General features: G+C 44.7%; 1 long non-coding RNA gene and 1 other non-coding gene across 2 annotated transcripts in view; one reads left to right on the top strand and one right to left on the bottom strand.

Annotated features, from left to right (window-relative positions):
• Positions 1-26,978, bottom strand: part of LOC144495958 (uncharacterized) — a 76,293-nt gene that overhangs the window by 33,278 nt on the left and 16,037 nt on the right. The window lies entirely within an intron of this gene.
• LOC144496224 (U2 spliceosomal RNA) lies at positions 22,529-22,727 on the top strand. Its single transcript, XR_013498398.1, has one exon. It is a non-coding gene; the product is annotated as a U2 spliceosomal RNA (small nuclear RNA).

Here is a 26,978-nt window from a genome sequence, read left to right as displayed (position 1 = left end):
GGGAGCCAGTCAGTCATTCACCACAATGAATCCCGGAGCCACCTTGGTGCATGGCAGAGTGAAAGCTCACTGGGGAAAAGCAATACCTCCAACACCCATCCATCTATTTCGAACTGCTAGAGCTTTGCGGGGTAGTGGCGAGTGAATGTTATTTAAAGCATTCACTATGAGCCACATGGTCCAGTATCGAGCTACAGAGACTAGGAAGATGCTAAGTCCAAGCTGTCGCTTGGCCAGATGATTCATTCTCCTGGTCAGGGAAGCACGGCAAACAGCCCCAGAGGGACTCAGGTAAAAGAATGCGGCTTCTAGTGCCGGCGGAAAGCGGTCTTCTGTGAGCTTTGGGTGAAGCAATGATCCACTGCATTCAAAGAGCCAACTGACTTGCTGGCTTAGCCTCACAGCGGAATCATGGCCACTTAAGCAAGATAGGAGAGGACTGCCACATTTGCAGAGCCAGGAGGCACCAAGATTAAACACCTTCCAGGCAGAATGGGGGAGAGGGCGGGGTGGGGGGGGGGGGGAGGGGGGGGGCGGGGGGTGGAATTTGGTTGGAAAGAAATCCGAATTGAAAATCAAACAAAAATATCTAACAAGAAAAAATCCTGGGGCAATATGTGGCCTGCATTTTCAAGCTACTGGCACTTGGAGTTTTTTTAACCTTACTGTTTCACGGAAAGATTAGCTTTTACCAACATCTTGAACTGTATTGTTACGGAAGGCGGTACACCCTGAGCTGGTCAGTTGGCGGTTGGATTTTACATGACCTAAATTTGCTTTAAACTCCGTCTCAATATAGTTATGGGAAAACTAAAGTGACTTGTCTTGAAAACTCACCCAAAAATAGCTTAATTGTACTTGACTGGCTTGTCTTCACTGGGTTATTAGTGACAAACAGGAACATATTTGTTCAAAGTTTTGACTGCCGGAAATCTTGTGAGTTCGACGCAAAATATCATTAGATATATCGTTATAAATCCGCGAATTCTTCCATTCTTTTTCAATGCAAGTTTGCACATCAGCTATACTCTCACAACTTAGTGAAAGGCGGAAGTCACTGAAACTGTGATTTTCAAAAAGAAATAGCACCAATATTCCACGAAAAAAACAAAATTATATCAACATTAGCTACCATTACTTGTAACTATTGACATTTAGAACAGCAATTGATGGTCAAAGGGATTTTACAACTTTTGCCTCGCTGCTCGTAGGGTGTTGCTTAGACACACAAAGTAATGTTTCGAATATCAAAGCACTGCAAGTAAGGAGTTGACTGTGAAAATACAGAAGAAAAACTGTGCACATCAGGTCATTTCAGCAGGCTAACAGTGTTATTTATATGATACTTTTCCGTGGAAAGGTAGAATTACAAAATCCGGTTGTTTTAAAAAATGAAGTTCAAATTCTGCTTCGTTATGAACAAGATTCAATTTTGTTCCTGTCTGCTTCTTGGAGAGTTGATTGTGTTTGCATGAATTTCATGCTGGATCTTGTAATAGCATTGAGTTAAAACTCATCTATCACCCCCTGCCCCCCCATTCCACCACCCGCCCCCCCACCCCCCCACCATCCCCCTCCCCAGCACCCCCAGGTTTGGCGTTTTGTTTTATTTGTAAGTCTAAGTATTAAGTACAGCTGATTACCTTGAGTGAAATACATTGTTATAAGCTTTAACAAATGTACACCTAGACACATTCAAACATTCTCACCATTTAAGCAGTTTAATCTAATCCACTGTGTCGGAACACACCATATGCAATACTTTGAATAATTAGCTTTAAGCTGTTAAAGACTTTGGTTAATTATATGGTTCAAAGATTTAAAAAAAGGAGCGAAATATAGCAAACGGCATATCTTCCATTTTACTGAGAATCTCATTACATGTTACGGTTACAAAGATAATTTTCAGTTTTTCATTCTCACGTCAGGTTCCCTTCTTTTCACTCCCCCTCCCTTTTTTTTCTACTTTCTTCCCTTGCCTATTTTTTTTTCAATCTTTCTCTTCCAGCATTTTCTATCGCTATTCACCCTATTTCCTGCTTGAAGTAATCCTGACATACTGGACATCATCTGAAACTACAAACGACAGCATGCAATAAGCTAGAGAATAGCAGTAATCTGAAGAAAGTTCTTCATTCACTCTTCCTACTAACTCTCTGTCTTCTTATCCTACATAGAAAATAAAAAAATCAATACTGCCTCACAAGCCTTGATAAAAGTGGTGGACAAGTAGAGAAGGCACGCTGGATATAGTAAATTAAAGTGATCAAAATTTTCCAGTTGACTCAGCCTACAGCCTACATAAACTAACAACCCTGTCTCCCGAATGCCTGTCATGCTAGAAGCTTTTTTTTAAATCTACGTCTGAATCCTTCATTCTGATTTCATGATGTCTAAGGATAAAACAATAAATAAATAGACATCGGCCAGGGCACTTTCATTGGCTGCATTATTTCTCGAGAAAAAAATAATTGCTCAGTACATGGTAGAAAAGTTACTTAAAAACAGCAGAGATGGACAGATGCCTTGCTGACTTTTATTTTTGGAGGGGGTTAGTTAGTGGGGGTAAATATTCCCTAGCAAATATGTCCAAAAAACACATTTACTGGTGGATGATTATTATTTTTCGACAGCTAGAACAGCAAACTTGTTTCAAACGTCTTGAGCCAATTATTTGATAGTCGCTGACCATCTGATTCCCTGTCTTCCACCAAGGACTTTGTAGTTCACCAAGTGTGGTTTGCGACGGTTGAAGACTTTGTGCCTTTTAGTAAGGCTTTGCTTTCATTAAAATATATATGTAGTGTTAGATATGTTAAGGAGTTAACAGGAATTTTATTGTATTCCCATTCTTTGAAAGGGAATATTGCAAACACATGTGTTTCTTGGTCTGTCATTCTCCAGACACCCACTTTTAAATGCCATTTGCCTTTTAAAATGTAAGTGTTTTTTTTTGCACTATATTTATATTCTTTTTATTTTTGCATTTTTAGCTAATAAAGTTGAAAGTCAACTCTGGGTCTGCAGTAACGTGGCTTCTTGGTTCTCTCTAATTACTGAATATTGACAAGTTGTCTTGAAATTTGCAACCGCGTATAATTTCTAAGCAGACAAGTTTTCATTTCAAAGGGCAAGTTTCCCAGCAGTTAAATTTTACACTATCCACACAGGAGCAAATGTCCCAAAATCCAAAAATTCGTATGCAGTATAACTGGGGTAAAAACCTCAGGTACAGCCTTACCTCAGTAAAATTTCTACAGATGTTTTACTGAAGTCCTTGGCCAAAGTTCTGCTTGGCCACATCAGCTTTGCTTGCTGTCTCCAAGAGTTACAGTTGCACGACAGACCACTTTCATAATTTGATTTGATTTGATTTATTATTGTCACATGTATTGGTATACAGTGAAAAGTACTGTTTCTTGCTCACTATACAGACAAAGCATACCGTACATAGAGAAGGAAAGGAGAATCGTAGTGGACACACCAAATTTCCTTAGTCTTCTGAGAAAGTAAAATAAAATATTAGTAAAATATTTGTAAAACAAAATTATTAAAAATACTTTTTTAAATACTGTGAAGAAATTGAATATGGGTATTCTTTGCTGAAAGTTATTACTGATTTGATTTATTATTGTCACATGTACTGGTATACAGTAAAAAATATTGTTTCTTGCACGCTATACAGACAAAGCATACTGTACATAGAGAAGGAAAGGAGAATTGTAGTGGACACACCAAATTTCCTTAGTCTTCTGAGAAAGTAAAATAAAATATTAGTAAAATAATAGTATTTTTTGTAAAACAAAATCATTAAAAGTACTTTTTTAAATACTGTGAAGAAATTGAATATGGGCATTCTTTGCTGAAAGTTATTACTGATTTGATTTATTATTGTCTCATGTATTGGTATACAGTAAAAAATATTGTTTCTTGCACGCTATACAGACAAGGCATACTGTACATAGAGAAGGAAAGGAGAGAGTGCAGAATGTAGTGTTACAGTCATAGCTAGGGGGTTGGTACTCCATTGAATGAAAAGATATATAAATTTGATTTATCCATTTTTAATAACTCTCAAAAATCTCAGTGGAAGTTTCTTTTTAACAACGCAGACATCAGTGGCTGAGTTTTAGATGCAAACTCAATCAGCGTTCTCTGGACTCAAAACTAATGATTAAAAAAAAGAATTGCAGGTATCATAACTTATATTAAGGCTGACCTCTTGAGCTGTGGCTCAAGACAGCTGATGCAAAAGAAAATCTTTGTTAGTCTAGGAGTGCTGAATTATCCGCAAACATATATTTTTCTATCCTTTCATAAGAAATGTGGATATGTTTAATGCGCATTTAATTATGTCATGCAGATTTACGAAACGCAGACATTGTTCCAAACAATTAGATTCATCCCCTTGTAACGTTGCAATGTTCTTTGTGTGCAGTAGCTGCCTAACTGCAAACTATTCCTGCTCCTTTTTCCCAGTTTTATTTTTTTTTAATGAATCTGTTCATACTAATATTTTTTAAAAACATATTTTTCTGCCTGAAACTGAAAGTTAACTTTCAACTTTATTAGCTAAAAGTACAAAACAATATATAAATAAAGGTCAAGCAGATGGATTTGGGTACGGAGAATTGCTAGTGCAGAATTACTGGAGACGAATTCACCCAGTATCCTCGGCAGACTGTGATGTCTGAGGCACACACTAGCTCAATCTGTTTATACTCTTTGCCTGATATTTTCAAAGGGGTTTTTAATCAGAGTGGCGGCTTATTGATCACTGACAGATACGGGCAACAACTTTTGTATGCTGCGGCTGCCGGATTTTTTATCTGAGATAATATTTCTCTCTTAAAAGGCATCCTCTCTCCTATGTATTAATTAAAATCTAAATACTAAATATTGATTGATGCGTTATCAGGTGATACCAGTTGGACACTGTCACATTGATTTCTGCAGTGATTTATTATCATTTTTAAGAAAAATCATTTTCTGTGATTATACAGGGGAAATAGACTTTAGAGAGGGTGTAATTCTTTTGTATCACTTTTGTTGTGAGTAAGACGGGCCAATTTCTCAATTGCGGTTGAGATCACTGATATCCCCGACTATTTCCTCTCCTTTACTTGTAACGGCTAATGCTTTAAGCTTGCAGAGCCAAAGGATCATGGGCTTGTCATTAGGAATAATGGGTTTTAGGATTACTTCCTTAATCAGGACACGGATTAGCAGATGGAATGACAGCGACATTTTTCTAAAAAAAAAATTCTCCGTACTTATTAGCAAAATATTGGTTTAAATAATGTCACAATGCCAAAGGAATCGTACAATTTCTCCCAGTTGCTGAACTGTGTATACCTTTCATTATGACTACATTATATTCATCCACAGCCAACTCCTTCCAGTCTTGTTGGATGCGGGTTTTCTTTCATTATTATTAACAGTATTATGAGTAACAAATTGAAGGAGGCAGAATTAGAAAGGTTGCAGAGTTTAGTTGGCATTTTAGCTCCCGCTAAAAAGCTACCTGGGAGCAATCAAGTGATACCCAGAGTTTTCTTGTTAAACTGCACAATATTGACTTGCCAATTGGGTTTTCCAAGACAATTCAGGCAGTGATAGCTCACGCAAGGAAGTGCCAGCTCGCACACCAGGATTTGGGCTGAGTTGGCCAACACTAAGCCAAGGCGGATGTGGCACGGTGGCACAGTCTTAGAATCTTAGAAACGCTACAGCACAGAAAGAGGCCATTCGGCCCATCGAGTCTGCACCGACCACAATCCCACCCAGGCCCTATCCCCATATCCTTACATATTTACCCACTATTACCTCTAACCTACGCATTCCAGGACACTAAGGGCAATTTTAGCATGGCCAACCAACCTAACCCGCACATCTTTGGTAGTGGTTAGCACTACTGCCTCACAGCTCCAGGGACCCGAGTTTGATTCCCGGCTTGGGTCACTGTCTGTGTGGAGTTTGCATCTTCTCCCCGTGTCTGCGTGGGTTTCCTCCGGGTGCTCCAGTTTCCTGCCACAGTCCAAAGATGTGCGGGTTAGGTGGATTGGCCATGCTAAAGTGACCCTTAGTGTCGGGGGACTAGCTAGGATAAATGCATGGTATTATGGGGATAGGGCTTGGGTTGGATTGTGGTCAGTGCAGACTCGATGGGCCAAATGGCTTTCTTCTGCCCTGTAGGAGTCTATGATTCTATGTGAGATATTCGGCCAGGATCTTCCGTTCTCTATCGATATCTCGCTTGTCGCCTGAAAAAGTAACCAGATGCTCAACGCTAATTCTGAGTGGCAAGGCCCGCCAAGTCTTCAGCCCATCAGGCATGTTGGGTGAACAATGTCGGGCCTTCCTCCAGACTGAGGGCCCCGGAAGATGACCTCTCGTCCGCCAAGAGCTGCCGGTCAGTCAAAGGCCCTCAGCTCTGACATTTGGCAGTGTATTGGAGGAGGCCGTGGCTGTTGCCTTACCTACAACCCCCCTCGCCCAACCCCGCAACCCCATCCCATGCCCTTAGCCCTCACCCCCATTCCTCACACGTCCCTTCCTAACCCCGCCCACTGGAGTCCCAGGATCATGGAGAAACCCAGAAAAAAGGTAAGTGCAGTTGGAGGGGTTGTCTTGTTGGATATTGTTGCAGGGAGAGGGGGCTGCATGGGGGTCAGCAGCAAGAGCATGGAGTGGCTGTCACCAGCCACCCCCCTCCCCCACCCCGCCTTATGTCTCTGCCCTTAATTATGCATAGTTTAGTGCAGATTGAGGGACGACCCTCTCCCTCTAGCTTTACCAGTCATGTGGGCCGCATGTGTTGCTGGCATTTCAGCGGAGGTGAGAAGAGGCCCTTAAGTGGTCATTATTAATACATTATTATTATGATGATGATATAGTATTATTATAATATTAATTACATTATATATTAAATTATATATTATTATATTATATATGATATATTACATTATATATAATAATAGTATTATATTATAATATTATGATTAGCCAATTAAAGGGCTCAAGTGGAGGTAGGGCAGGAAGGCCTACCACAGGCCTTCCTCAGCCCGGAGCTCACTTCCAGTGAGGCGGGACGACCTGTCAAATTCCCAGACCCGTTCGCCCTCTTCCTCACCTCCTGGCTGGGGCCCTATGCCTGGCCTCAGAACCCTTGTGCTGATGAGGGCAGATCCAGCCAGAAAGTGAACCTGTTAAACAATCTGGTGCGAGCAGCTGGGAGTGGGACGTTAAAAATAAAACTTGTCCACTGCCGCCCATCTTCACTTACTCTTCCAAACCGACTTCCCAGCTTGGGTAACTGTGTGGAGTTTGCACATTCTCCCCATGTCTGCGTGGGTTTCCTCCGGGTGTTCCGGTTTCCTCCCACACTCCAAAGATATGCAGGTTAGGTGGATTGGTCATGCTAAATTGTCCCTTAGTGTCGGGGGGACAAGCAGGGTAAATGCATGGGGTTATTGGGATAGGGCCTGGGTGGGATTGTGGTCGGTGCAGATACGATAGGCCGAATGGCCTCCTTCTGCACTGTACTCCTTCTATGATTCTATGATTCTATGATTCTATGACAAGTGGCTTCTTACCGAGACCCTCCCCCCACCCTATCCCCATAATCTCACACATTTATCATGGCCAATCCACATAACCCGCGCATCTTTGGACTGTGGGGGGAAACCGGAGCACCTGGAGGGAACTCACGCAAACACGGGAGAATGTGGAGACCACAGATAGTCACCCAAGGCCGGAATTGAGCCCAGGTCATAGAATCATAGCATCCGTACAGTGCAGAAGGAGGCCATTCGGTCCATCGACCCTGCACTAACCACAATCCCACCCAGGCCCTATCCCCATAACCTTACCTATTTACCCTACTAACCCCGTGACACTAAGGCCGAATTTTACCGGCACGCCCACTCCGATTTCGGGGGTGGGCGATGCTCGGAAAACGGCATTCTCCGTTGGCCTCGGGCGAGATTGTACGAACCGTGGGCGGACGTGCCAGTAAAATTCCACCCTATGGGTCAATTTATCATTGCCAATCAAGCTAACCCGCACATCTTTGGAGTGTGGGAGGAAACCGGAGCGCCTGGAGGAAACCCACGCAGGCACAGGGAGAACGTGCAAACTCCACACAGACCCTGGAGCTGTGAGGCAGAAGTGCTAAGCACTGTGCCTGGGAGCGGCAGCAGATAAACAATAAAATTAATAGAAGGGAGACAAAGCTACAAAACATGAAAATATTGGCGTGTATCTGTAAGGCACAGATCATTTTTAAAAGGGTAATGTTGACCAATTCAAGAAAATGCATTATTGTTACCATGAAGCCTGAATTGCTGTATCTGAAATAATTTAGCTTTGTGTATCCTCTATGTAGAGAACAGAAAATACTTCTGCAGCCACATAGACCAAGTATCAGCATCGCATTGATAGTAGAGTCCCCTGACACCCACGGTCTGACAAACAATGTCACTCACATTGGTTAGTATCTCTCCAAGGTCAGTTCAGACAAGGAATTCTAATGAGATTAAACCTCATTGCTGAGGTTTTAGTCTATTTTACTCATTGTTCGGGAGTGTAGAAGTGGTATTATTAGAGTGACAAATCTTCCCAGCTGAATCTCTGAGCTTAATCTATAGCCAGCTGACATTTCACCACTCAAGTTATATATACTTGGGTGAAAATTTACCTGGAATCAAGGCAAGCGTTTTAGACAAGTTTTTCCTAATTACAAACAGAAAAGCAGACTTTGTACACCGTGTTTATGCTGCATGTCACACTTTAATGCCATTCTGGTACAAAGGTTTTTTTTTATCTCTCAGGATTGTTGGAAAGGTTCCTGTCAGAAAAGAACTATTACAAGCTAACCCAGTTCATTTTTATTTTCCTGTCCCCCCACCCCCGCCACACTGTCCCTTGGTGTTAGTTCCATGCTGTCTAATTCAGCCAGGGGTGCCTAATATTTCCAACACGGCCAACAACAGATCAGCTGGATCATATGCGAGATTAGAACATTAGAACGGCACGGTAACACAGTGGTTAGCACTGCTGCATCATAGTACCAGGGACCAGGGTTCAATTCCCAGTTTGGGTAACTGTCTGTGTGGAGTCTGCACATTCTCCCCGTGTCTGTACGGGCTTCCTCCAGGTGCTCCAGTTTCCTCCCACAGTCTGTAGCACCAATATTGTCACCTAAACTGCCACTGCATGGAAATCTCCATAAATGACAATAGCTACAATGCTTTGCCTGCTATAGTAGTTGTTTTTTCAACTCTTTCCAAATTTTTTACTGTTGGGTTCTCACTGGTGGCAACCTGTCATCATGTTTTTCAATGTTCTGGGCCGTATGGCTGCAACACAGTCATCAACCATCACAGAGTATGGGGTGGCACAGTGGTTAGCACTGCTGCCTCACGGTGCCAGGGACCCGGGTTCGATTCCCAGCTTGGGTCACTGTGTGGGGCGTGTGTTCTCCTCGTGTCAGCGTGGGTTTCCTCCGGGTGCTCCGGTTTCCTCTCTCAGCCCCAATGACGTGCCGTTTGGTGCATTAGCCATGCTAAATTCTCCCTCAGTGTATACGAACAGGCGCCGGAGTGTGGCGACAGTGTTTCACAGTAACTTCATTGCAGTGTTAATGTAAACCTCCTTGTGACACTAATAAATAAACTTAAACTCACAAAACAGAAACTGAACACTGCCAACTCGTTAACTTCCCGTTTCCTCTGTCCATTTGAAAGCAATGTATTTTTCACTCTTTTGGAGGTCCGCTGCTGATTCCTGTCACAAGTATGGCCGATCTTTTATTTTGAAGGCTCCCACATTAAGGGCCTCTTCCTCCGTCAGGGCCCTTGGAGCCAGATCATGCCAATCCGTAACGGGGTCAAGTAGAGGTGGAACTGCAAATGCATCCAGGTGGAACTAGACGATGGCCTAGTGGTATTATCGCTAGACTATTAATCCAGAAACTCAGCTAATGTCCTGAGGACCCGGGTTCGAATCACACCACGGCAGATAGTGGGGCGGCACGGTAGCACAGTGGTTAGCACTGCTGCTTCACAGCTCCAGGAACCTGAGTTCGATTCCCGGCTTGGGTCACTGTCTGTGTGGAGTTTGCACATTCTCCTCGTGTCTGTGTGGGTTTCCTCCGGGTGCTCCGGTTTACACCCACAGTCCAAAGATGTGCGGGTTAGGTTTATTGGCCATGCTAAAATTGCCCCTTAGTGTCCTGAGATGCATAAGTTAGTGGGATTAGTGGGTAAATGTGTAGGGATTTGGGGGTAGGGCCTGGGTGGGATTGTGGTCGGTGCAGACTCGATGGGCCAGATGGCCTCTTTCTGCACTGTAGGGTTTCTGTGATTTCAATAAGACATTTTCTAGGATTCCAACCTTTATCACCTCCTGCTGGAAACTCAGCCAATATGGGTTAAAAAACATAAATGTCATTACAGTAAAGGCACGCAACCTCCTTCAAAGAGTTCAATGACTGGCCAATGTCCTGAGAGAGGATTGATCAGTCCTCATCTATCCTCTGTTAGAAGCGAACAAGTTGGCAGAGGATTTGGTTTCCGTTTCAGATTTATAACATTTTAACCTCCTACCCAAAGCAACTGATCTGTTGTTGGGTTTAATTTACCACTATTGTTTCCACTCCATGCATCATCGACACAATATTGCTGAAAACTGCAAGAAACTACAAAAGGTTGTAGGCCAGTCCATCACGCCAACCAGCCTCCCATCCATTGACTCTGTCTACACTTCCCCCTGCCTCGGAAAAGCAGCCAGCATAATTAAGGACTGCACACATCCTGGACATTCTCTCTTCCACCTTCTTCCGTCGGGAAAAAGATACAAAAGTGTGAGGTCACCCACTAACCGACTCAAGAACAGTTTGTTTCCTGCTGCCATCAGACTTTTGAATGGACCTACCTCGCAACTAAGTTGATCTTTCTAAAGGTTAAGTCATTTATCACAAGTAAGGCTTACATTAACACTGCAATTAATTTATTGTGAAATTCCCCTAGTTGCCACATTCCGGCACCTGTTCGGGTCAATGCACCTATCCAGCACATCTTTCAGAATGTGGGAGGAAACCGGAGCATCCGGAGGAAACCCACGCAAACACAGGGAGAATGTGCAAACTCCGTACAGTCAGTGACCCAAGCCAGGAATCGAACTCAGGTCCCTGGCGCTGTGAAGCAGCAGTGCTAACCACTGTGCCACCATGCTGCCCCTCTGCACCTTAGCTATGATTGTAACACTACATTCTGCACTTTCTCCTTTCCTTCTCTATGAATGGTATGCTTTGTCTGTATAGCGCGCAAGAAACAGTACTTTTCACTGTATACTAATACATGTGACAATAATAAATCAAATCAAAATCAAAAAATCAAAGTTTTTCACCTTCCCATTTGTCAGAACAGATTCAAGAATACCAAATTTCAAGGGAACACCAATTCACACTGCATGAAAAGAGGGTGCCGACTGGCTGACAAGCTGGCCCCCATTGGACAAGACATTGCCAGGGAACTATTGTCCCCCACGATTTTGTTTCATTCAGAAAAGGCTCAATGAATTAAACAAAAGGGTGGGGAGGGCAATACTTCTCTGGTGCATTATCCATGGTACTGCCTTGACCAATCAGAGTCAACCTACCAACCAACCAGCATCCCCTGACCATGCAGTACAAGTTGTTGCTCCCTTTGAAATTTGGCATTCTTACAGCTGTCCTAATGTAATAAGTCTGCGGAGGTAGAAGTCCCTTCACCAAAATCCCTTTATTTACAACTCTAACACCAGTATACAGAGTGCTATCAGTTTGCAGTCTACCTCCGGGGGTGTCAGAGGAACTGGTTAAGTACAAGGCAAAGACTCCTTGATTGGCCCATCAATTGAATCTTTAATCAGGAACCGGTACTCGTGGGGGGTGGGTTAGTTTGCGGGAGTGGGGAGAAGCTCATATGGAGAATTGGTCTGTTGGGCTTAAGGGTCTGTTTCTGTGCTGAAAATACCAAGTATATTGACACCTTTCATCTTGTCTCTTTATTTAAAATGCTGATGTTATTTCAGTTGCCAGGATAGACTGGGTGAGACTCCTTTCTAAATTTTAATGAGGGGGACTAGCTAGGGTTAATATGTGAGGTTACGGCAATAGGGCCTGGAAGGGACTGTAGTCGGTGCAGACTCGATGGGCCGAAAGGCCATCTTCTGCACTGAAAAAGCAATGGGGCGCTCAACGCTAACTCTAAGCGGCAAGACCCACCACATCTTCAGCCCAGCAGGCATGTTGGGTGAACAATGCTAGGCCTTCCTCCAGACTGAGGGTCCCAGAAGGTGACCTCTCGCCCGCCAAGAGCTGCCAGCCAATCAGAGGCCCTCAGCTTTGACATTCGGCAGTGTAATAACAATAATTCTATGATTCTATGAATTTTAATCACTTGAAAGAAAGAAAGGATTGCCGGCAACATGCAACCTAATGCCTTGTGTACCCAATTCTGCAATCAATACCGCAGTTATGATAAAAAGTGTTGGAAATGTTCAGCAGATCAGATAGCATCCATGGAGAGAGAAACAGAGTTAATGGTTCAGGCTTTTATCCAGTTTTCAAATCCCAGGCCTCTGGGGCATTTTGCTTTTTTATTATACTCCAGGAAAACATATTTTCCAAGAGCAGATCTTTATCAAATTTACCATGTGGCCTTCACAAGACATTTATTGCCCAGTTTTGATTGCTGAAATGGGAACACCTTGGCCCAGAAAATCAGCAAAGCCCAGTCCACCGCCGCAACCATGGCGATAGAAGGCTTCCATTTGATGGGATGGTTGGCTGTATCACCGAAACCTGTGCAACTGAGCATCAACTTGTCAGATCAGCTGCTTCCTACTACGACTGACCACTCATCTGCCCCACCCAGCCTTTCAAATTGTCCTTAGCTCAACACCTATCAGAGAGAAGTTTCGACACAAAGATATGCTGCATTGCAGGAGAACTGAAGCAGGACTGGGGGCAAATCTTTACGCAAATGCTCCTCCCCCATCCTCCTGGCCTCACATCCAGATGACTAGGGAGGGGGTGCAGAAGAAGCACTGATCCACACTTTTTGGCAGAAATTTGAACGTTAAAAAGAGGGGATGAAAAAGAATTTTGTCAAAACATTTCAGTTTTTGTTTCATTATTTCTCATTCGACTCTTTAGGCTTTGATTTGCACTCCCAACATGGAGTCCTGTGAGGAGAATATATCAGGAATTTAAGGGACGCAGTTCCAGGATCCCACATAGGATTCAGAGAATAGAATTGAATCATAGAATCCCCACAGTGCAGAAGGAGGCCATTTGACCCATCAAGTCTGCACCAACTCTCTAAAACAGCACCTTACCCAGGCCCTGCTCCATCACCCCATTATCCATCTAACCTGCACATCTTTGGACACTAAGGGGCAATTTAGCATGGCCAATCCATCTAACCTGCACATCTTTGGACACTAAGGGGCAATTTAGCATGGCCAATCCACCTAACCTGCACATCTTTGGACACTAAGAGGCAATTTAGCATGGCCAATGCACCTAACCCGCACATCTTTGGAGTGTGGGAGGAAACCAGAGCACCCAGAGGAAACCCACGCAGACACGGAGAGAATGTGCAAATTCCACACAGACAGTCATCTGAGGCCAGAATTGAATCTGGGTCCCTGGAGCTGTGAGGTAGCCGTGCTAACCACTCATATTCAAATCTGTAAAATGCACCTTACTGGTGGAGAAGGAATCAACCATGAAGAAAGTGATTATTTTGTCTTAATTTTCATGGCTGGAAACAACGCTGGTTACCATAAATAAAACCAGGGTATTCACTGGGTGTCTGGCTCAGCATCTGTGAAGCGAGAAACAGTGTCAACCTTTCGAGTCAAGTTCTTCAGAATGCCTACTGTTATGGCCAGCTGGATAAGAACACAATGAAACGAGTTTGCTTTTCCTTCTGTACTCCATGAATTGGAATTGGAAACTGTTTTATAGCTTTATTTCTATCAGGTTTATAGGGAGATGGCAATGTAATGATAATGGCCATTTCATTGAGCCAGTAATCCAGGGACCCAGGCTCAGGCTCTGGCAACTTGAGTTCAAATCCCACCATAACAACTGGTGGAATTTAAATTCATGTAATAAATCAGGAATTGCAAGCTGGTCTCAGTAACGGTGACTACGACAACTATCATCGATTGTCCTAACAGCCCATCAGGTTCTGTAACATCCTTCAGCAAAGGAAATCTGCCATCCTTACCTGGTTTGGCCTACATGTGACTCCAGACCCACAGCAATGTGGTAGACTCTAAATGCCCTCTGAAATGGCCACGAGGGGCTTATAATTTGAGGGGTGCCACTCAACATCAAGCGTGGCTGACCAGGAGGGCAGAATTTTCCCTCCACACTCGCCCAAAAAGGAAAATCCTGCCCGGGGTCAATGGACCTTTGCAAGGTTCCCCCCCGCCCCTCCCCCCTCCCCCCTCCCCCATCAAGTAAAGGTAAAGTCGCCAGAGTCCCAGATGACCATAGGCTGCTCTCCCTTTTCATAGAATCCTTTGAGGGGGGAGATCTTACTGCTGGTGATTTAACCTGAGGGTCACCACACCTCAGGCAAGGGGCAAGGTTGAGAAAGCAGGGCCTTTATGAATAATCCCAGTTATGGGAATTGAACCAGTGCTGTTGGTGTCGGTCTGCATCACTAACCAGCCGTCCAGCCAACTGAGCAAATAGGGCAGGTGAGAGGGGACAGTAAGAACCGGCATTGAAACTATGCTGTTGGCATAATTCTGAGCCCCACATTAGCCACCTAGCCAATTGAGCTAACAGCTCCCCACCCCAAGCCATAATACTTGTGCTGGGACGCCTCTCTCATGTCCTCTTTCGTTCAGATCTTCTTTAAAACCTACCTCTTTGAATAAAGCCTTTGATCATCTGTGCTAATATCACCTTAGTGTGGATTGATGCCAAAATGTTGTTCCATGGGACATTTTAATTTACATTAAAGGCCCTATATAAATACAGCCTGCTGTTGCTAGCATACTGAGTGTGTAACAGGCCTCAATTATCTCTCAAGCAAAGCCCCTTGACTTATTGCCCTCCCACCATTGCAATATCATCTCCTAATTGCTTTAACTATTTGCCTTGATCCGACTGGCTGCCATGGCTGTGGCAGGGTACTCCATGTGCCAAGGTATCTTTCTCTTTCTTTTTAAATAAATTATTGGCCTTCTCTTGGCACGCAGACCCACAGCGACAATATGGATAAGCACGTCCTGCCTTGTGACACAGAAATCCCTCTGAATCATCAACCGACCACTGCAATTGCGTCCTGGCCTGTTTAACCTGTCATTCCTAATTTTCTGTCACAATATTATTTCATAATTTACTGCCTCACAAAAGTAATTCCTGGAAAAGGTATTAATTATTGCTCGCTGGTTTATGCCACAATGCGTCTATTATTTATACCAGGTCACTGTGACAGCAGGTCCTCTCGGTTTGAAATCACACTGTGCAATATCAGCAACAAAATGCCTCAATGGATTAGCATGAAGTTTCGTGCCCACTAATAAAACAAAAGCTTTTAATATGCTTAAACTAAACAATCTCGATCCCTTTGGACATGTAACAATCTTTTACACACTAAGTGTGGCCAATACAATGGACTTTAATTCTTCCCATTAGAGCCAGTGCAAGGCCACGCGAAGGCTAAACGCGTTGAAGGAACATTGTCAATATTATTGCAATCAAACAACATTGTACATGCCAAAATCACTGTGGTGACTAGCTCAAAGCATGCAAAACCCTGTATTTAAATGGTGTGCACATCAGAAACCTAATGGCCAAAATAAAGGTAAAATACTGCGGATGCTGGAATCCTAAACAAAAACAGACTGGTAAATCTCAGCAGGTCTGACAGCGTCTGTGAAGAGAGAATAGATGTGGAGATGCCGGCATTGGACTGGGGTAAACACAGTAAGAAGTCTCACAACACCAGGTTAAAGTCCAGCAGGTTTATTTGGTAGCAAACGCCACAACAACCTCAGACTGAAGGGACGCTCCTTTAAACCTGAGATGCGGAGGAATTTCTTCAGTCAGAGGGTGGTAAATCTATGGAACTCATTGCCACGGAAGGCTGTAGAGGCCAAGCCATTGAGTGTCTTTAAGACAGAGGTAGATAGGTTCTTGATCACTAAGGGGATCAAGGGTTATGGGGAGAAGGCAGAAGAATGGGGATGAGAATCATATCAGCCATGATTGAATGACGGAGCAGACTCAATGGGCCGAATGGCCTAATTCTGCTCCTATATCTTATGATCTCTATAAATGCACCGGAACTTAAAAAACTGTAGTTCCAATTCCATAGACTCATAGAATCCTACAGTGCAGAAGGAGGCCATTCGACCCATCGAGTCTGTACCAACCACAATTCCACCCAGGCCCTATTCCCCTAACCCCACATGTTTACCCTGCTAATCCCCCTGACACTAAGGTCAATTTAGCATGGCCAATCAACCTAACCCGCATGTCTTTGGACTGTGGGAGGAAACCAGAGGAAAGCCATGCAGACACGGGGAGAACATGCAAACTCCACACAGACAGCAACCCAAGGCCGGAATTAAACCCGGGTCCCTGGCACCGTGAGGCAGTGCTAACGACTGTGCCACCGTGTTTGTTGGAAACACCTTTAATTTATATGGGGGTCTCAACATGTTCCCAGGATACCTCAAAAAATAAATTCCACCCAATAAGCATAATCACTGGGGTTGCCAACCCTCCATTACTTTCCTGGGTCTCCAGGGATGAAAGATGAACTTCACGGGCATTGCTGCGAGCAACGCAATAGGCAGCTCCCCTCACCTTGTTTGAAGGGTGGCACTTTCAGCAGTACAACACATCCAACAGTACTGGGACGGAAAGTCAGCTCAGATACGTACCCAAGTCCTGAGGAGGAGATTGAATCCACAGTCTGCAAGCTCAGAGAGAGAGAACTCAAAGTGGGCATGTTGCGGACTGCGGAACAAAGATGGCCGAGGGCTTTGCTATCAGAGGTGGAAGGGGTGAGTGGAATGCCGAGGAGACCAGAATCAGAAAGGGAGACGGTGCACATAAGCAGGTAGGTTTCAAGGAGAAAAGAAAGATATGCATTTATATAATAACTTCCATCACTACAGGAAGCCTAGAATTACCTGACAATCGATGAAGTTCTTTCGAAGTGTAATCACTGTGATAATGTAGCAAGCAATGTGTGCACAGCAAGCTGTCACACATAACAATGCTACAGCATTCAAACAACCCGTTTATGTGATTAACATTGGCCTGGACACTATACGGATAACTCTGCTACATGCTCTGCTTTGCAATAGTGCCATGGGATCCTTTACAACCACTCAAAAGCACCTCAGTTTGATGCCACACCTGATGAACGTGCTCTGTCAGTATTACTCTGGAGTACAAGCATTGACGAAGGGTCATCTAGACTCAAAATATTGGCCTTACTCTCTCAGATGCTGTCAGACCTGCTGAGATTTTCCAGCATTTTTCTGTTTTCGTTTAAGATTCCAGCATCCGCTGTATTTTGCTTTGATACAAGCATTGATTGTTGTGCTTAAGTCTCTGTGGTGAGACTTGAACCCCACAACCTTCTGATTCAGAGCTACAATGGAGCTCTTCCTGATACCCGAAGTGTAACAGTGAAGGAGATGACAGAGGTCTGGGGAGGCCACACAGAATTACAGAAGAGGTTAAAGATTTCGCATTCGGTGCGTCATTGAATGCAGAGCCAATGGACGGGATTTTCCGGCCTTCTCGCCAGCAGGATCTTCCAGTCCAGCCGAAGACAAGCCCCATCCCCGGCGGGCCAGGCGAGCCACGCAAAATGCCTCAGGAAGATCAGCCAGAGGCCAATGGCTAGCCACATTAGCCACTGGTGGAGTGGAAAATCCCACACAATGAATGCAGACAAGGTCACAGCTGAGAGGGGAACAGGTCCACATGTGAAATAGCAAAATATATCCGACAAATGAAAACTCATCAAAGGCAGTTGAAGCAATTGAGGAATGGCAACATAAGTGTGGGTAATGGTCCCCTACTTATTCCAGTTAATATAAACTGTCCACAAACGAAGGTCTGATATGAAAAGCTCTCTTGCCATAATATTTTTTACCAGTGTGATACTGCTATTCTGCCAGTACTGCATGCACAACATGATATTGTAGGCAGCATTTTATTTCTCTGCATGTCACCCGAAGGGTGCCAGCGTGATGGCTTAACACAACTGGTGTCTTCTCCTATGAATCTGTGTTATTGAATATGAGGGATCTTAAGGTCCCTGGCTGCATAAAGACTGCAGACTTGTGACTGCCACCTGCAGTGAGTCCGTTGTAGTAATTCCAGGTACTTATGTAAACACTGCAAATGGGGAGTATAAAAGAGCCAGCCTTAACGCCAAATGAAACCGACCCAAAGATCAGGGACCTATACACAGAGTAAGCGGTATATTTACACTACAGGTACCAGTGTAAACGAGATATAAATTTGCCTCATCAGAATTTACACTGATTGGTGAAATATCTATGCTATGTTTGGGTGTGCTAATACATTATTGAGTATTTCTGATCATTTTTTCACTGTCAAAGCCCCTTGGTTTAATTCCATGCCTCTCACTCATGCTAAATATTCCTTAGTGAGTAGCACTCTCCCCTCTTGGCCAGAATGGTGGATTCCTGGTTCCATTCCGGAACCTGGGCGCAAAATCCACTTTGACACTCCAGTGCGGTACTGAGGGACTCCTACACTGTTGGAGGCGCTGTTATTCAGGTTGGAGCATTAAACTGAGGGCCCGTTTGCTGTCTGAGGGGGGATGTAGAAGATCCCATGGCGCCAGAGACCTGGGTTCGAATCCTGGTTTGGGTCACTGTCTGAGCGGAGTCTGCATGTTCTCCCCATGTCTGCGGGGGTTTCCTCCGGGTGCTCCGATTTCCTCCCACAGTCCGAAAGACGTGCTGGTTCGATGCATTGGCCATGCTAAGTTCTCCCTCAGTGTACCCGAACAGGCACCAGAGTGTGGAGATTAGGGAATTTTCACAGTAACGTCATTGCAGTGTTAATGTAAGCCTACTTGTGACACTAATAAATAAACTTTTAAACTTTATTTCAAAACAGAGCAGCGGAGATTATCCCTTGCAGTCTCACTCAATATATATCCTTCAACCAGCATCACCTAAAGGCGGATTATCTGGTCATTGGCACGTTGATGTTTATGGGAGCTTGTTGTGCAAAATTCACAACCACATTTCCTTCATTACAACAATGACTACGTACTTCATTGGCCACAAAGAGCTTTAAGGTTGCTCTTCGGGAGGTTTAAACTAATTCAGCAGGGGGATGGGAACCTGAATTGTAGCTCCAGTGTACAGGAGGTTGAGAGTAGTGAGGTCAGGAATAAGGTTTCAAGGTCGCAGGAGTGTACCGGCGGCAGGAAGGTGGTTTGAAGTGTGTCTACTTCAATGCCAGGAGCATCCGGAATAAGGTGGGTGAACTTGCAGCATGGGTTGGTACCTGGGACTTCGATGTTGTGGCCATTTCAGAGACATGGATAGAGCAGGGACAGGAATGGTTGTTGCAGGTTCCGGGGTTTCGATGTTTCAGTAAGATCAGGGAAGGTGGTAAAAGAGGGGGAGGTGTGGCATTGTTAGTCAAGGACAGTATTACGGTGGCAGAAAGAACATTTGATGAGGACTTGTCTACTGAGGTAATATGGGCTGAGGTTAGAAACAGGAAAGGAGAGGTCACCCTGTTGGGAGTTTTCTATAGGCCTCCGAAAAGTTCCAGAGATGTAGAGGAAAGGACCGCAAAGATGATTCTGGATAGGAGCGAAAGTCATGATGTGGAGATGCCAGCGTTGGACTGGGGTAAACACAATTCAGAATTCCCACTCACCTGAAGAAGGGACTTGGAGCTCCGAAAGCTTGTGTGGCTTTTGCTACCAAATAAACCTGTTGGACTTTAACCTGGTGTTGTTAGACTTCTTACCAGGAGCGAAAGTAACAGGGTAGTGGTTACGGGGGACTTTAACTTTACAAATATTGACTGGAAACACTACAGTTCGAGTACTTTAGAGGGGTCAGGTTTTGTCCAATATGTGCAGGAGGGTTTCCTGACACAGTATGTAGATAGGCCAACAAGAGGCGAGGCCACATTAGATTTGGCACTGGGTAATGAACCAGGCCAGGTGTTAGATTTGGAGGTAGGTGAGCACTTTGGTGATAGTGACCACAATTCGGTTACATTTACTTTAGCGATGGAAAAGTATAGGTATATACCGCAGGGCAAGGGTTATAGCTGGGGGAAAGGAAATTATGATGCGATTAGGTGAGATTTAGGCTGCATAGGATGTGGAAGGAAACTGCAGGGGATGGGCACAATTGAAATGTGGAGCTTGTTCAAGGAACAGCTACTGCGTGTCCTTGATAAGTGTGTACCTGTCAGGCAGGGAAGAAGTGGTCGAGTGAGGGAACCGTGGTTTACTAAAGAAGTTGAATCTCTTGTGAAGAGGAAGAAGGAGACTTATGTAAAGATGAGACATGAAGGCTCAGTTAGGGTGCTTGAGAATTACAAGTTAGCCAGGAAGGACCTAAAGAGAGAGCTAAGAAGAGCCAGGAGGGGACATGAGAAGTCTTTGGCAGATAGGATCAAGGAAAACCCTGAAGCTTTCGATAGGTATTTCAGGAATAAAAGAATGACTAGGGTAAGATTAGGGCCAGTCAAGGACAGTGGTGGGAAGTTGTGCGTGGAGTCCGAAGAGATAGGAGAGGCGCTAAATGAATGTTTTTCATCAGTATTCACACAGGAAAAAGACAATGTTGTCGAGGAGAATACTGAGATACAGGCTATTGGACTGGATGGGATTGAGGTTCATAAGGAGGAGGTGTTAGCAATTCTGGAAAGTGTGAAAATAGATAAGTCCCTTGGGCCGAATGGGATTTATTCTAGGATTCTCTGGGAGGCTAGGGAGGAGATTGCAGAGCCTTTGGCTCTGATCTTTATGTCGTCATTGTCTACAGGAATAGTGCCAGAAGACTGGAGGATAGCAAATGTTGTCCCCTTGTTCAAGAAAGAGAGTAGAGGCAACCCTGGTAATTATAGATCAGTGAGCCTTACTTCTGTTGTGGGCAAAGTTTTGGAAAGGATTATAAGAGATAGGATTTATAAGCATCTAGAAAGGAATAATTTGATGAGGGATAGTCAACAAGGTTTTGTGAAGGGTAGGTCGTGCCTCACAAACTTTATTGAGTTCTTTGAGAAGGTGACCAAAGAGGTGGATGAGGGTAAAGCAGTTGATGTGGTGTATATGGATTTCAGTAAAGCGTTTGATAAGTTTCCCCACAGTAAGCTATTGCAGAAAATACAGACGCATGGGATTGAGGCTGATTTAGCGATTTGGATCAGAAATTGGCTAGCTGTAAGAACACAGAGGGTGGTGGTTGATGGGAAATGTTCATCCTGGAGTTCAGTTACGAGTGGTGTACCACAAGGATCTGTTTGTCATTTTTATAAATGACCTGGATGAGGGCATAGAAGGATGGGTTAGTAAATTTGCGGATGACACTAAAGTCGGTGGAGTTGTGGACAGTGCGGAAGGATGTTGCAGGTTACAGAGGGACATAGATAAGCTGCAGAGCTGGGCTGAGAGGTGGCAAATGGAGTTTAATGCGGAAAAGTGTGAGGTGATTCACTTTGGAAGGAGTAACAGGAATACAGAGTACTGGGCTAATGGTAAGATACTTGGTAGTGTGGATGAGCAGAGAGATCTCGATGTCCATGTGCATAGATCCCTGAAAGTTGGCACCCAGGTTGATAGGGTTGTTAAGAAGGCGTACGGTGTGTTAGCTTTTATTGGTAGAGGGATTGAGTTTCGGAGCCATGAGGTCATGTTGCAGCTGTACAAAACTCTGGTGCTGCCACACTTGGAGTATTGCGTACAGCTCTGGTCGCCGCATTATAGGAAGGATGTGGAAGCATTGGAAAGGGTGCAGAGGAGATTTACCAGGATGTTGCGTGGTATGGTGGGAAGGTCTTATGAGGAAAGGCTGAGGGACTTGAGGCTGTTTTCGTTAGAGAGAAGAAGGTTAAGAGGTGACTTAATAGAGGCATACAAGATGATCAGAGGATTAAATAAGGTGGACAGTGAGAGCCTTTTTCCTCGGATGGTGATGGCTCGCATGAGGGGACATCGCTTTAAATTGAGGGGTGATAGATATAGGACAGATGTCAGAGGTAGGTTCTTTACTCAGAGAGTAGTAAGGATGTGGAATGCCCTGCCTGCAACAGTAGTGGACTTGCCAACATTAAGGGCATTTAAATGGTCATTGGATAAACATATGGATGATATTGGAATAGTGTAGGTTAGATGGGCTTTAGGTTGGCTTCACAGGTCGGGGCAACATTGAGGGCCGAAGGGCCTGTACTGCGCTGTAATGTTCTATGTTCTATGTTCTATGTTCTAAAGCTTCTCGGCCTTTTGGCTAAGATCAAGTGTAGTATCGGCCTGCTGTACTTGGTTGAAGTCATTAGGTTACATTTTAGCTTCATTTGAAGCAATTTTTAAAAGCGGCATCTCGGCCTTTTGGCTAAGATGCAAATGAGATCAAGCCTTGGAGGAGGTGCAATGCCTACTCCAATCAGCTTGGATCATGTAGATCAAGCCCAAGATAGGAGGTGAGAGCCCTGTCTTGTCAGCTTGGATCGGGAATGTCTTACTTGTTGAGACTCTGAATTGGACTTGATTTGATAGAATTGGGTTAAAAATAAAATGACTACGTACTTCATTGGCCACAGAGAGCTTTGAGGTTGTTAAAGCCACCATCTTAATGCAAGTTCTTCCATTTTCGTTTATCAAGATAACAAATAAGGTAACAAACATGGTAATAAAAGGATGGCACGGTGGCACTGTGGTTAGCACTGCTGCCCCACAGCGCAAGTGACAAGGGTTCGATTCTGGCCTTGAGTCATTGTGTGTGTGGAGTTTGCATGTTCTCCCTGTATCTGTGTGGGTTTCCTCTGGATGCTCCGGTTTCCTCCCACAGTCCAAAGATGTGCAGGTTAGGTGGATTGGTCGTGATAAATTGCCCCTTAGTGTCCCAAGATGCGTAGGTTAGAGGATTGGCCGTGGTAGGTGTGTGGGGTTACGGGGATAGGGTAGGGGAGAGGGCTTGGGTGAGACGCTCTATCAAAGAGTCGGTGCAGATTTGATGGGCCGAAAGGCCTCCTTCTGCACTGTCGGGATTCTATGAAACAGTTCATGGTGAGCATTTGCTTACTAAAGAAATGAAGAAACTGAAAGTTCATGCCATCCTTGCACCCGTCCCCTTTTAGCAGTTTGACAACACGTGCCTCTCTTTCACTCCTCTGTGAGAGCTCACACTCTCAGCAGCTTGGCAAGCGCTAAATATTTCAAAGTTGAAAGACGCAAGTCTGACTGGTGGCAGATGCTGGAGGTTGGCTTGCCACGGCAAACTATGACCCTATGACTTTGGCCTAGGAGCCATCATATTCTCAGTTTTCCCAATCAAGAAATGGCACGGCTACAAAGGAAGCTAAAATCCAAGACAAATTCATTACGGTGGGAAAAAAATAATATATATGTAAATGTCACATTTCCACGCTGATGCTACATGAATGGGCCACAATAACCTCTGCCAACAGCTCTGTATTATCATTTAGCTACAAATAGCAGGCTATTTGGATCATATTGATCTCATTCAATCAATTTACGTGAATTGCTCGTTTGTACACAGACTATGAGGGTAATGCGCCCTTCTTCAATGATATTACTGATGTACGAAGGCAGTGCGATTTGGACTAAGAGGCCAAATGCCTTTTGTGGAACAGGAGAGGCACCTTTCGCTGGCAAACTACAGTATACACAAACACAGACTTCCACAGAGCATTGTTTGTGTTTCGTTTTGCAGCGAGGTTCAGACAACCAAAATAACAGAAGCGAGTGCCACATTTCACGGAGAAAGGAGCACACATGCACTCGCCAACAGCCTGTAAAATAAAGAAGAAGGTCGTCTCGGAACCTCAAACATCTGAGTGTTGAAAATCAAGGTCCAAGCTCGTCCGCAAAATAAGCAGAAACCCGGCCACGTTATTGAAGATGTTGATGAATGGAAGGGACAAACTAAATAATCTAAAAGCCCTGACTGTTTAAAAATGATGCACAGAAAAGTGCAAATGGAAGGTCAGAAAGGTGAAGGTATGACACCCAGACAGAAATAATTTCAATAAATCACTGAACAGAGGTCTCAGGCCTGATTTAAACAGGCACGAAAACTTGGTAAATTCTTGATCCACGCCCGCCTCCGCACTGGTTCCCCCTTTACCAAGGCACGAAAATAGCCGCGATCGGGACCACATGCACTTAAATTGACTTAATGGGCTGCACACCCAACTTTACCAGCACTTCCCCCTTTACCACCGTGTTCGCCCGTCCAGAATCGACGCAAAACAGACATGCTCCAGAGAAGTCTGATTCGGGCACTTCAGTTAGTGAGGAGCCTGACGGCTCTCTACTTGAGATCGGAGGAAAGGGGGGGTCCGCTGCCACTCTGCCTGTGATCAGTGTGGGGGGGGGGGGGGGGGCGGGGTCTGTGATCAGTCTGGATGGTGGAGGGGGTGGGCGAATAAGGGGGTCAGTAAGAGGGTGGAGCAATGTCTTTTGGGACCGGGGGAGGCATTATACGGCCCGGGGGTGATGTGGCAGGGCAGTCACATTCTATCTTTTTTTTTTCTGCGCATGCGAGGTTGGAGGTGCCAATCGGAGCTGCAGGATTTCAGGCACGTTAAGCCCCCCCCCCCCCCCCCCTCCCCCACCATAGGCTTCTGAGGCGTGATTCGGAATCACTGATATTTTTGCAGACAACGTGCGTATGGGGGCGCCCGAGAACGGGTCTAAAACTCAGATCTGAAACACTCTCAGTTTCAAGTCCGCCCAGCACTTCGAATCAAAATGGTAAAATAGGGCCCCTCAACTAATTTTTAATAGTGTGTGGGAAACAAGATTAAATCCATAGATTCTGTTCACTTTTGGAGGGCCAAAAGGCCTGTTTCCTGTGCTGTACTTAAGACTATTTCATGGCACTTGGTGTATGTAAATGATAACACCTTATAAACTGCGCAAACTCAACGTGAATCACATTATATAGTAGAGTTCATGCATAATATTCATCGCTCTTTTGTGTGCGGATCCTTGAAAGGTTCTTTTTAAATAATAAGGTTCAAAGTCTTCTCCAAGTAGTCTTTCAAGAATGAATCTCCAAAGACTGCCCCTTTGGGTGGCACGGTGGCGCAGTGGTTAGCGCTGCTGCCTCACAGCACCAGGAACCCGGATTCGATAACTGGCTTGGGTCACTGTCTGTGCGGAGTCTGCACCTTCTCCATGTGTCTGCGTGGGTTTCCTCCGGGGTTTCCTCCCACAGTCCGAAAGATGTGCTGGTTAGGTGCATTGGCCATGCTAAATTCTCTCTCTCTGTGTACAGGTGCTGGAGTGTGGCAGCGGGGATTTTCACAGTAGCTTCATTGCAGTGTTAAGGTAAGCCGACTTGTGACACTAATAAAATAAACTTTAAACTTGAAAACTTTCATAATTCCTGCATTCAACTCTTCACCAATGGCTGAATCTTCAGTGAGAGAACTTTTGCAGGTGTATTTATATCTTCACTGTGTGGTTACAAATCTGACACAGCAGCTCAGTCACACCTTAAAGGGCCTGTTTGAGAACCACAGGCTCGATACTGGATGGATTATTTGCTCTGCCACATTAACATTCATGAGGTGAAGCTGAGAAGTTGCCCAATTGGCTTTTTTATATTCTCTCTCATTCTTTGCCAGTTTGTCCTCCTCTGCCTCCCTATTATCTTGCAGGTTTTGACTCCTTGTCAGGGTACAGATAAGCACGTGTACATACACGGGCTTGATTATGCATGTGTGTCCTTGTGCCTACTTGTGGGTATATGTGTGCACACATATCATAGAATCATTACAGTGCAGATGGAAGCCATTCAGCCCATCAAGTCTGCACTGACCATATTCCACCCAGGCCCTATTCCTGTAACCCCACACATTTATCCTGCTAATCTCCCTGACACTAGGGTCAAGTTAGCATGGCCAATCAATCTAACCCGCACATCTTTGGAAGGTGGGAGGAAACTGGAGCACCCAGAGGAAACCCACGCAGACACGGGGAGAATGTGCAGACTCCATACAGATAGTGACCCAAGGCCGGATTTGAACCCGGGTCCCTGGCACTGTGAGGCAGCAGTGCTAACCACCATGCCACACATGTGTGCATGTGTGTCCTTGTGCATACTTGTGTGTACTTTTGTGTGTGTGTGCATGAACGCATGTGCATGTGGACTCTGTTGCAGTGTGAGGCATTGTAACTGAGTCCAGTCCTGTCCTTATACACAGATACACCCCTCCAGCAATGGCAGTGATCGTGAGCAAGAAATCTGGGGTGGACCTTTGCCCCTCTGTATCTCAATAGTGTGTGGACCAATACTATTACCTCTACTGCCATTTGTATTTGCAATTCTACTGTGATCCCGGGCTACAGTCTTGATTACACTTCAAGTTCCGGATGATGATTGGGTATGTTGCCTACCTACAATACGATAAGGAACTGGTATCCACAAATCAAGCAATGCTCTTCAATGTCCATCCCTTCTTTAGAGGCTCAAACATTCCAGACTAATACTCTGTTTAGGCAACGCAGAAACTTTAATTATTTTTCAAATGTTTGGATGGTTGGGGCGGGGGTGGGGGAGTGGGTGGGGGGAAGGAGGAGGGAGGTGGGAGATGGTGGTGGTGGGAGGGGGGGGGCTGCACAGAGGTCCCAGGCTACTTGATCCAGTTCCACATTTGGTGGAACAGTCACTTATTGTGCTGGTATAAG

Source organism: Mustelus asterias, chromosome 7, assembly GCF_964213995.1.
Source record: "Mustelus asterias chromosome 7, sMusAst1.hap1.1, whole genome shotgun sequence".
NCBI lineage: Eukaryota > Metazoa > Chordata > Chondrichthyes > Carcharhiniformes > Triakidae > Mustelus > Mustelus asterias.
The sequence above is the reverse complement of the archived record's forward strand: the minus strand, read 5'-3'. Positions and strand labels throughout refer to the sequence as shown.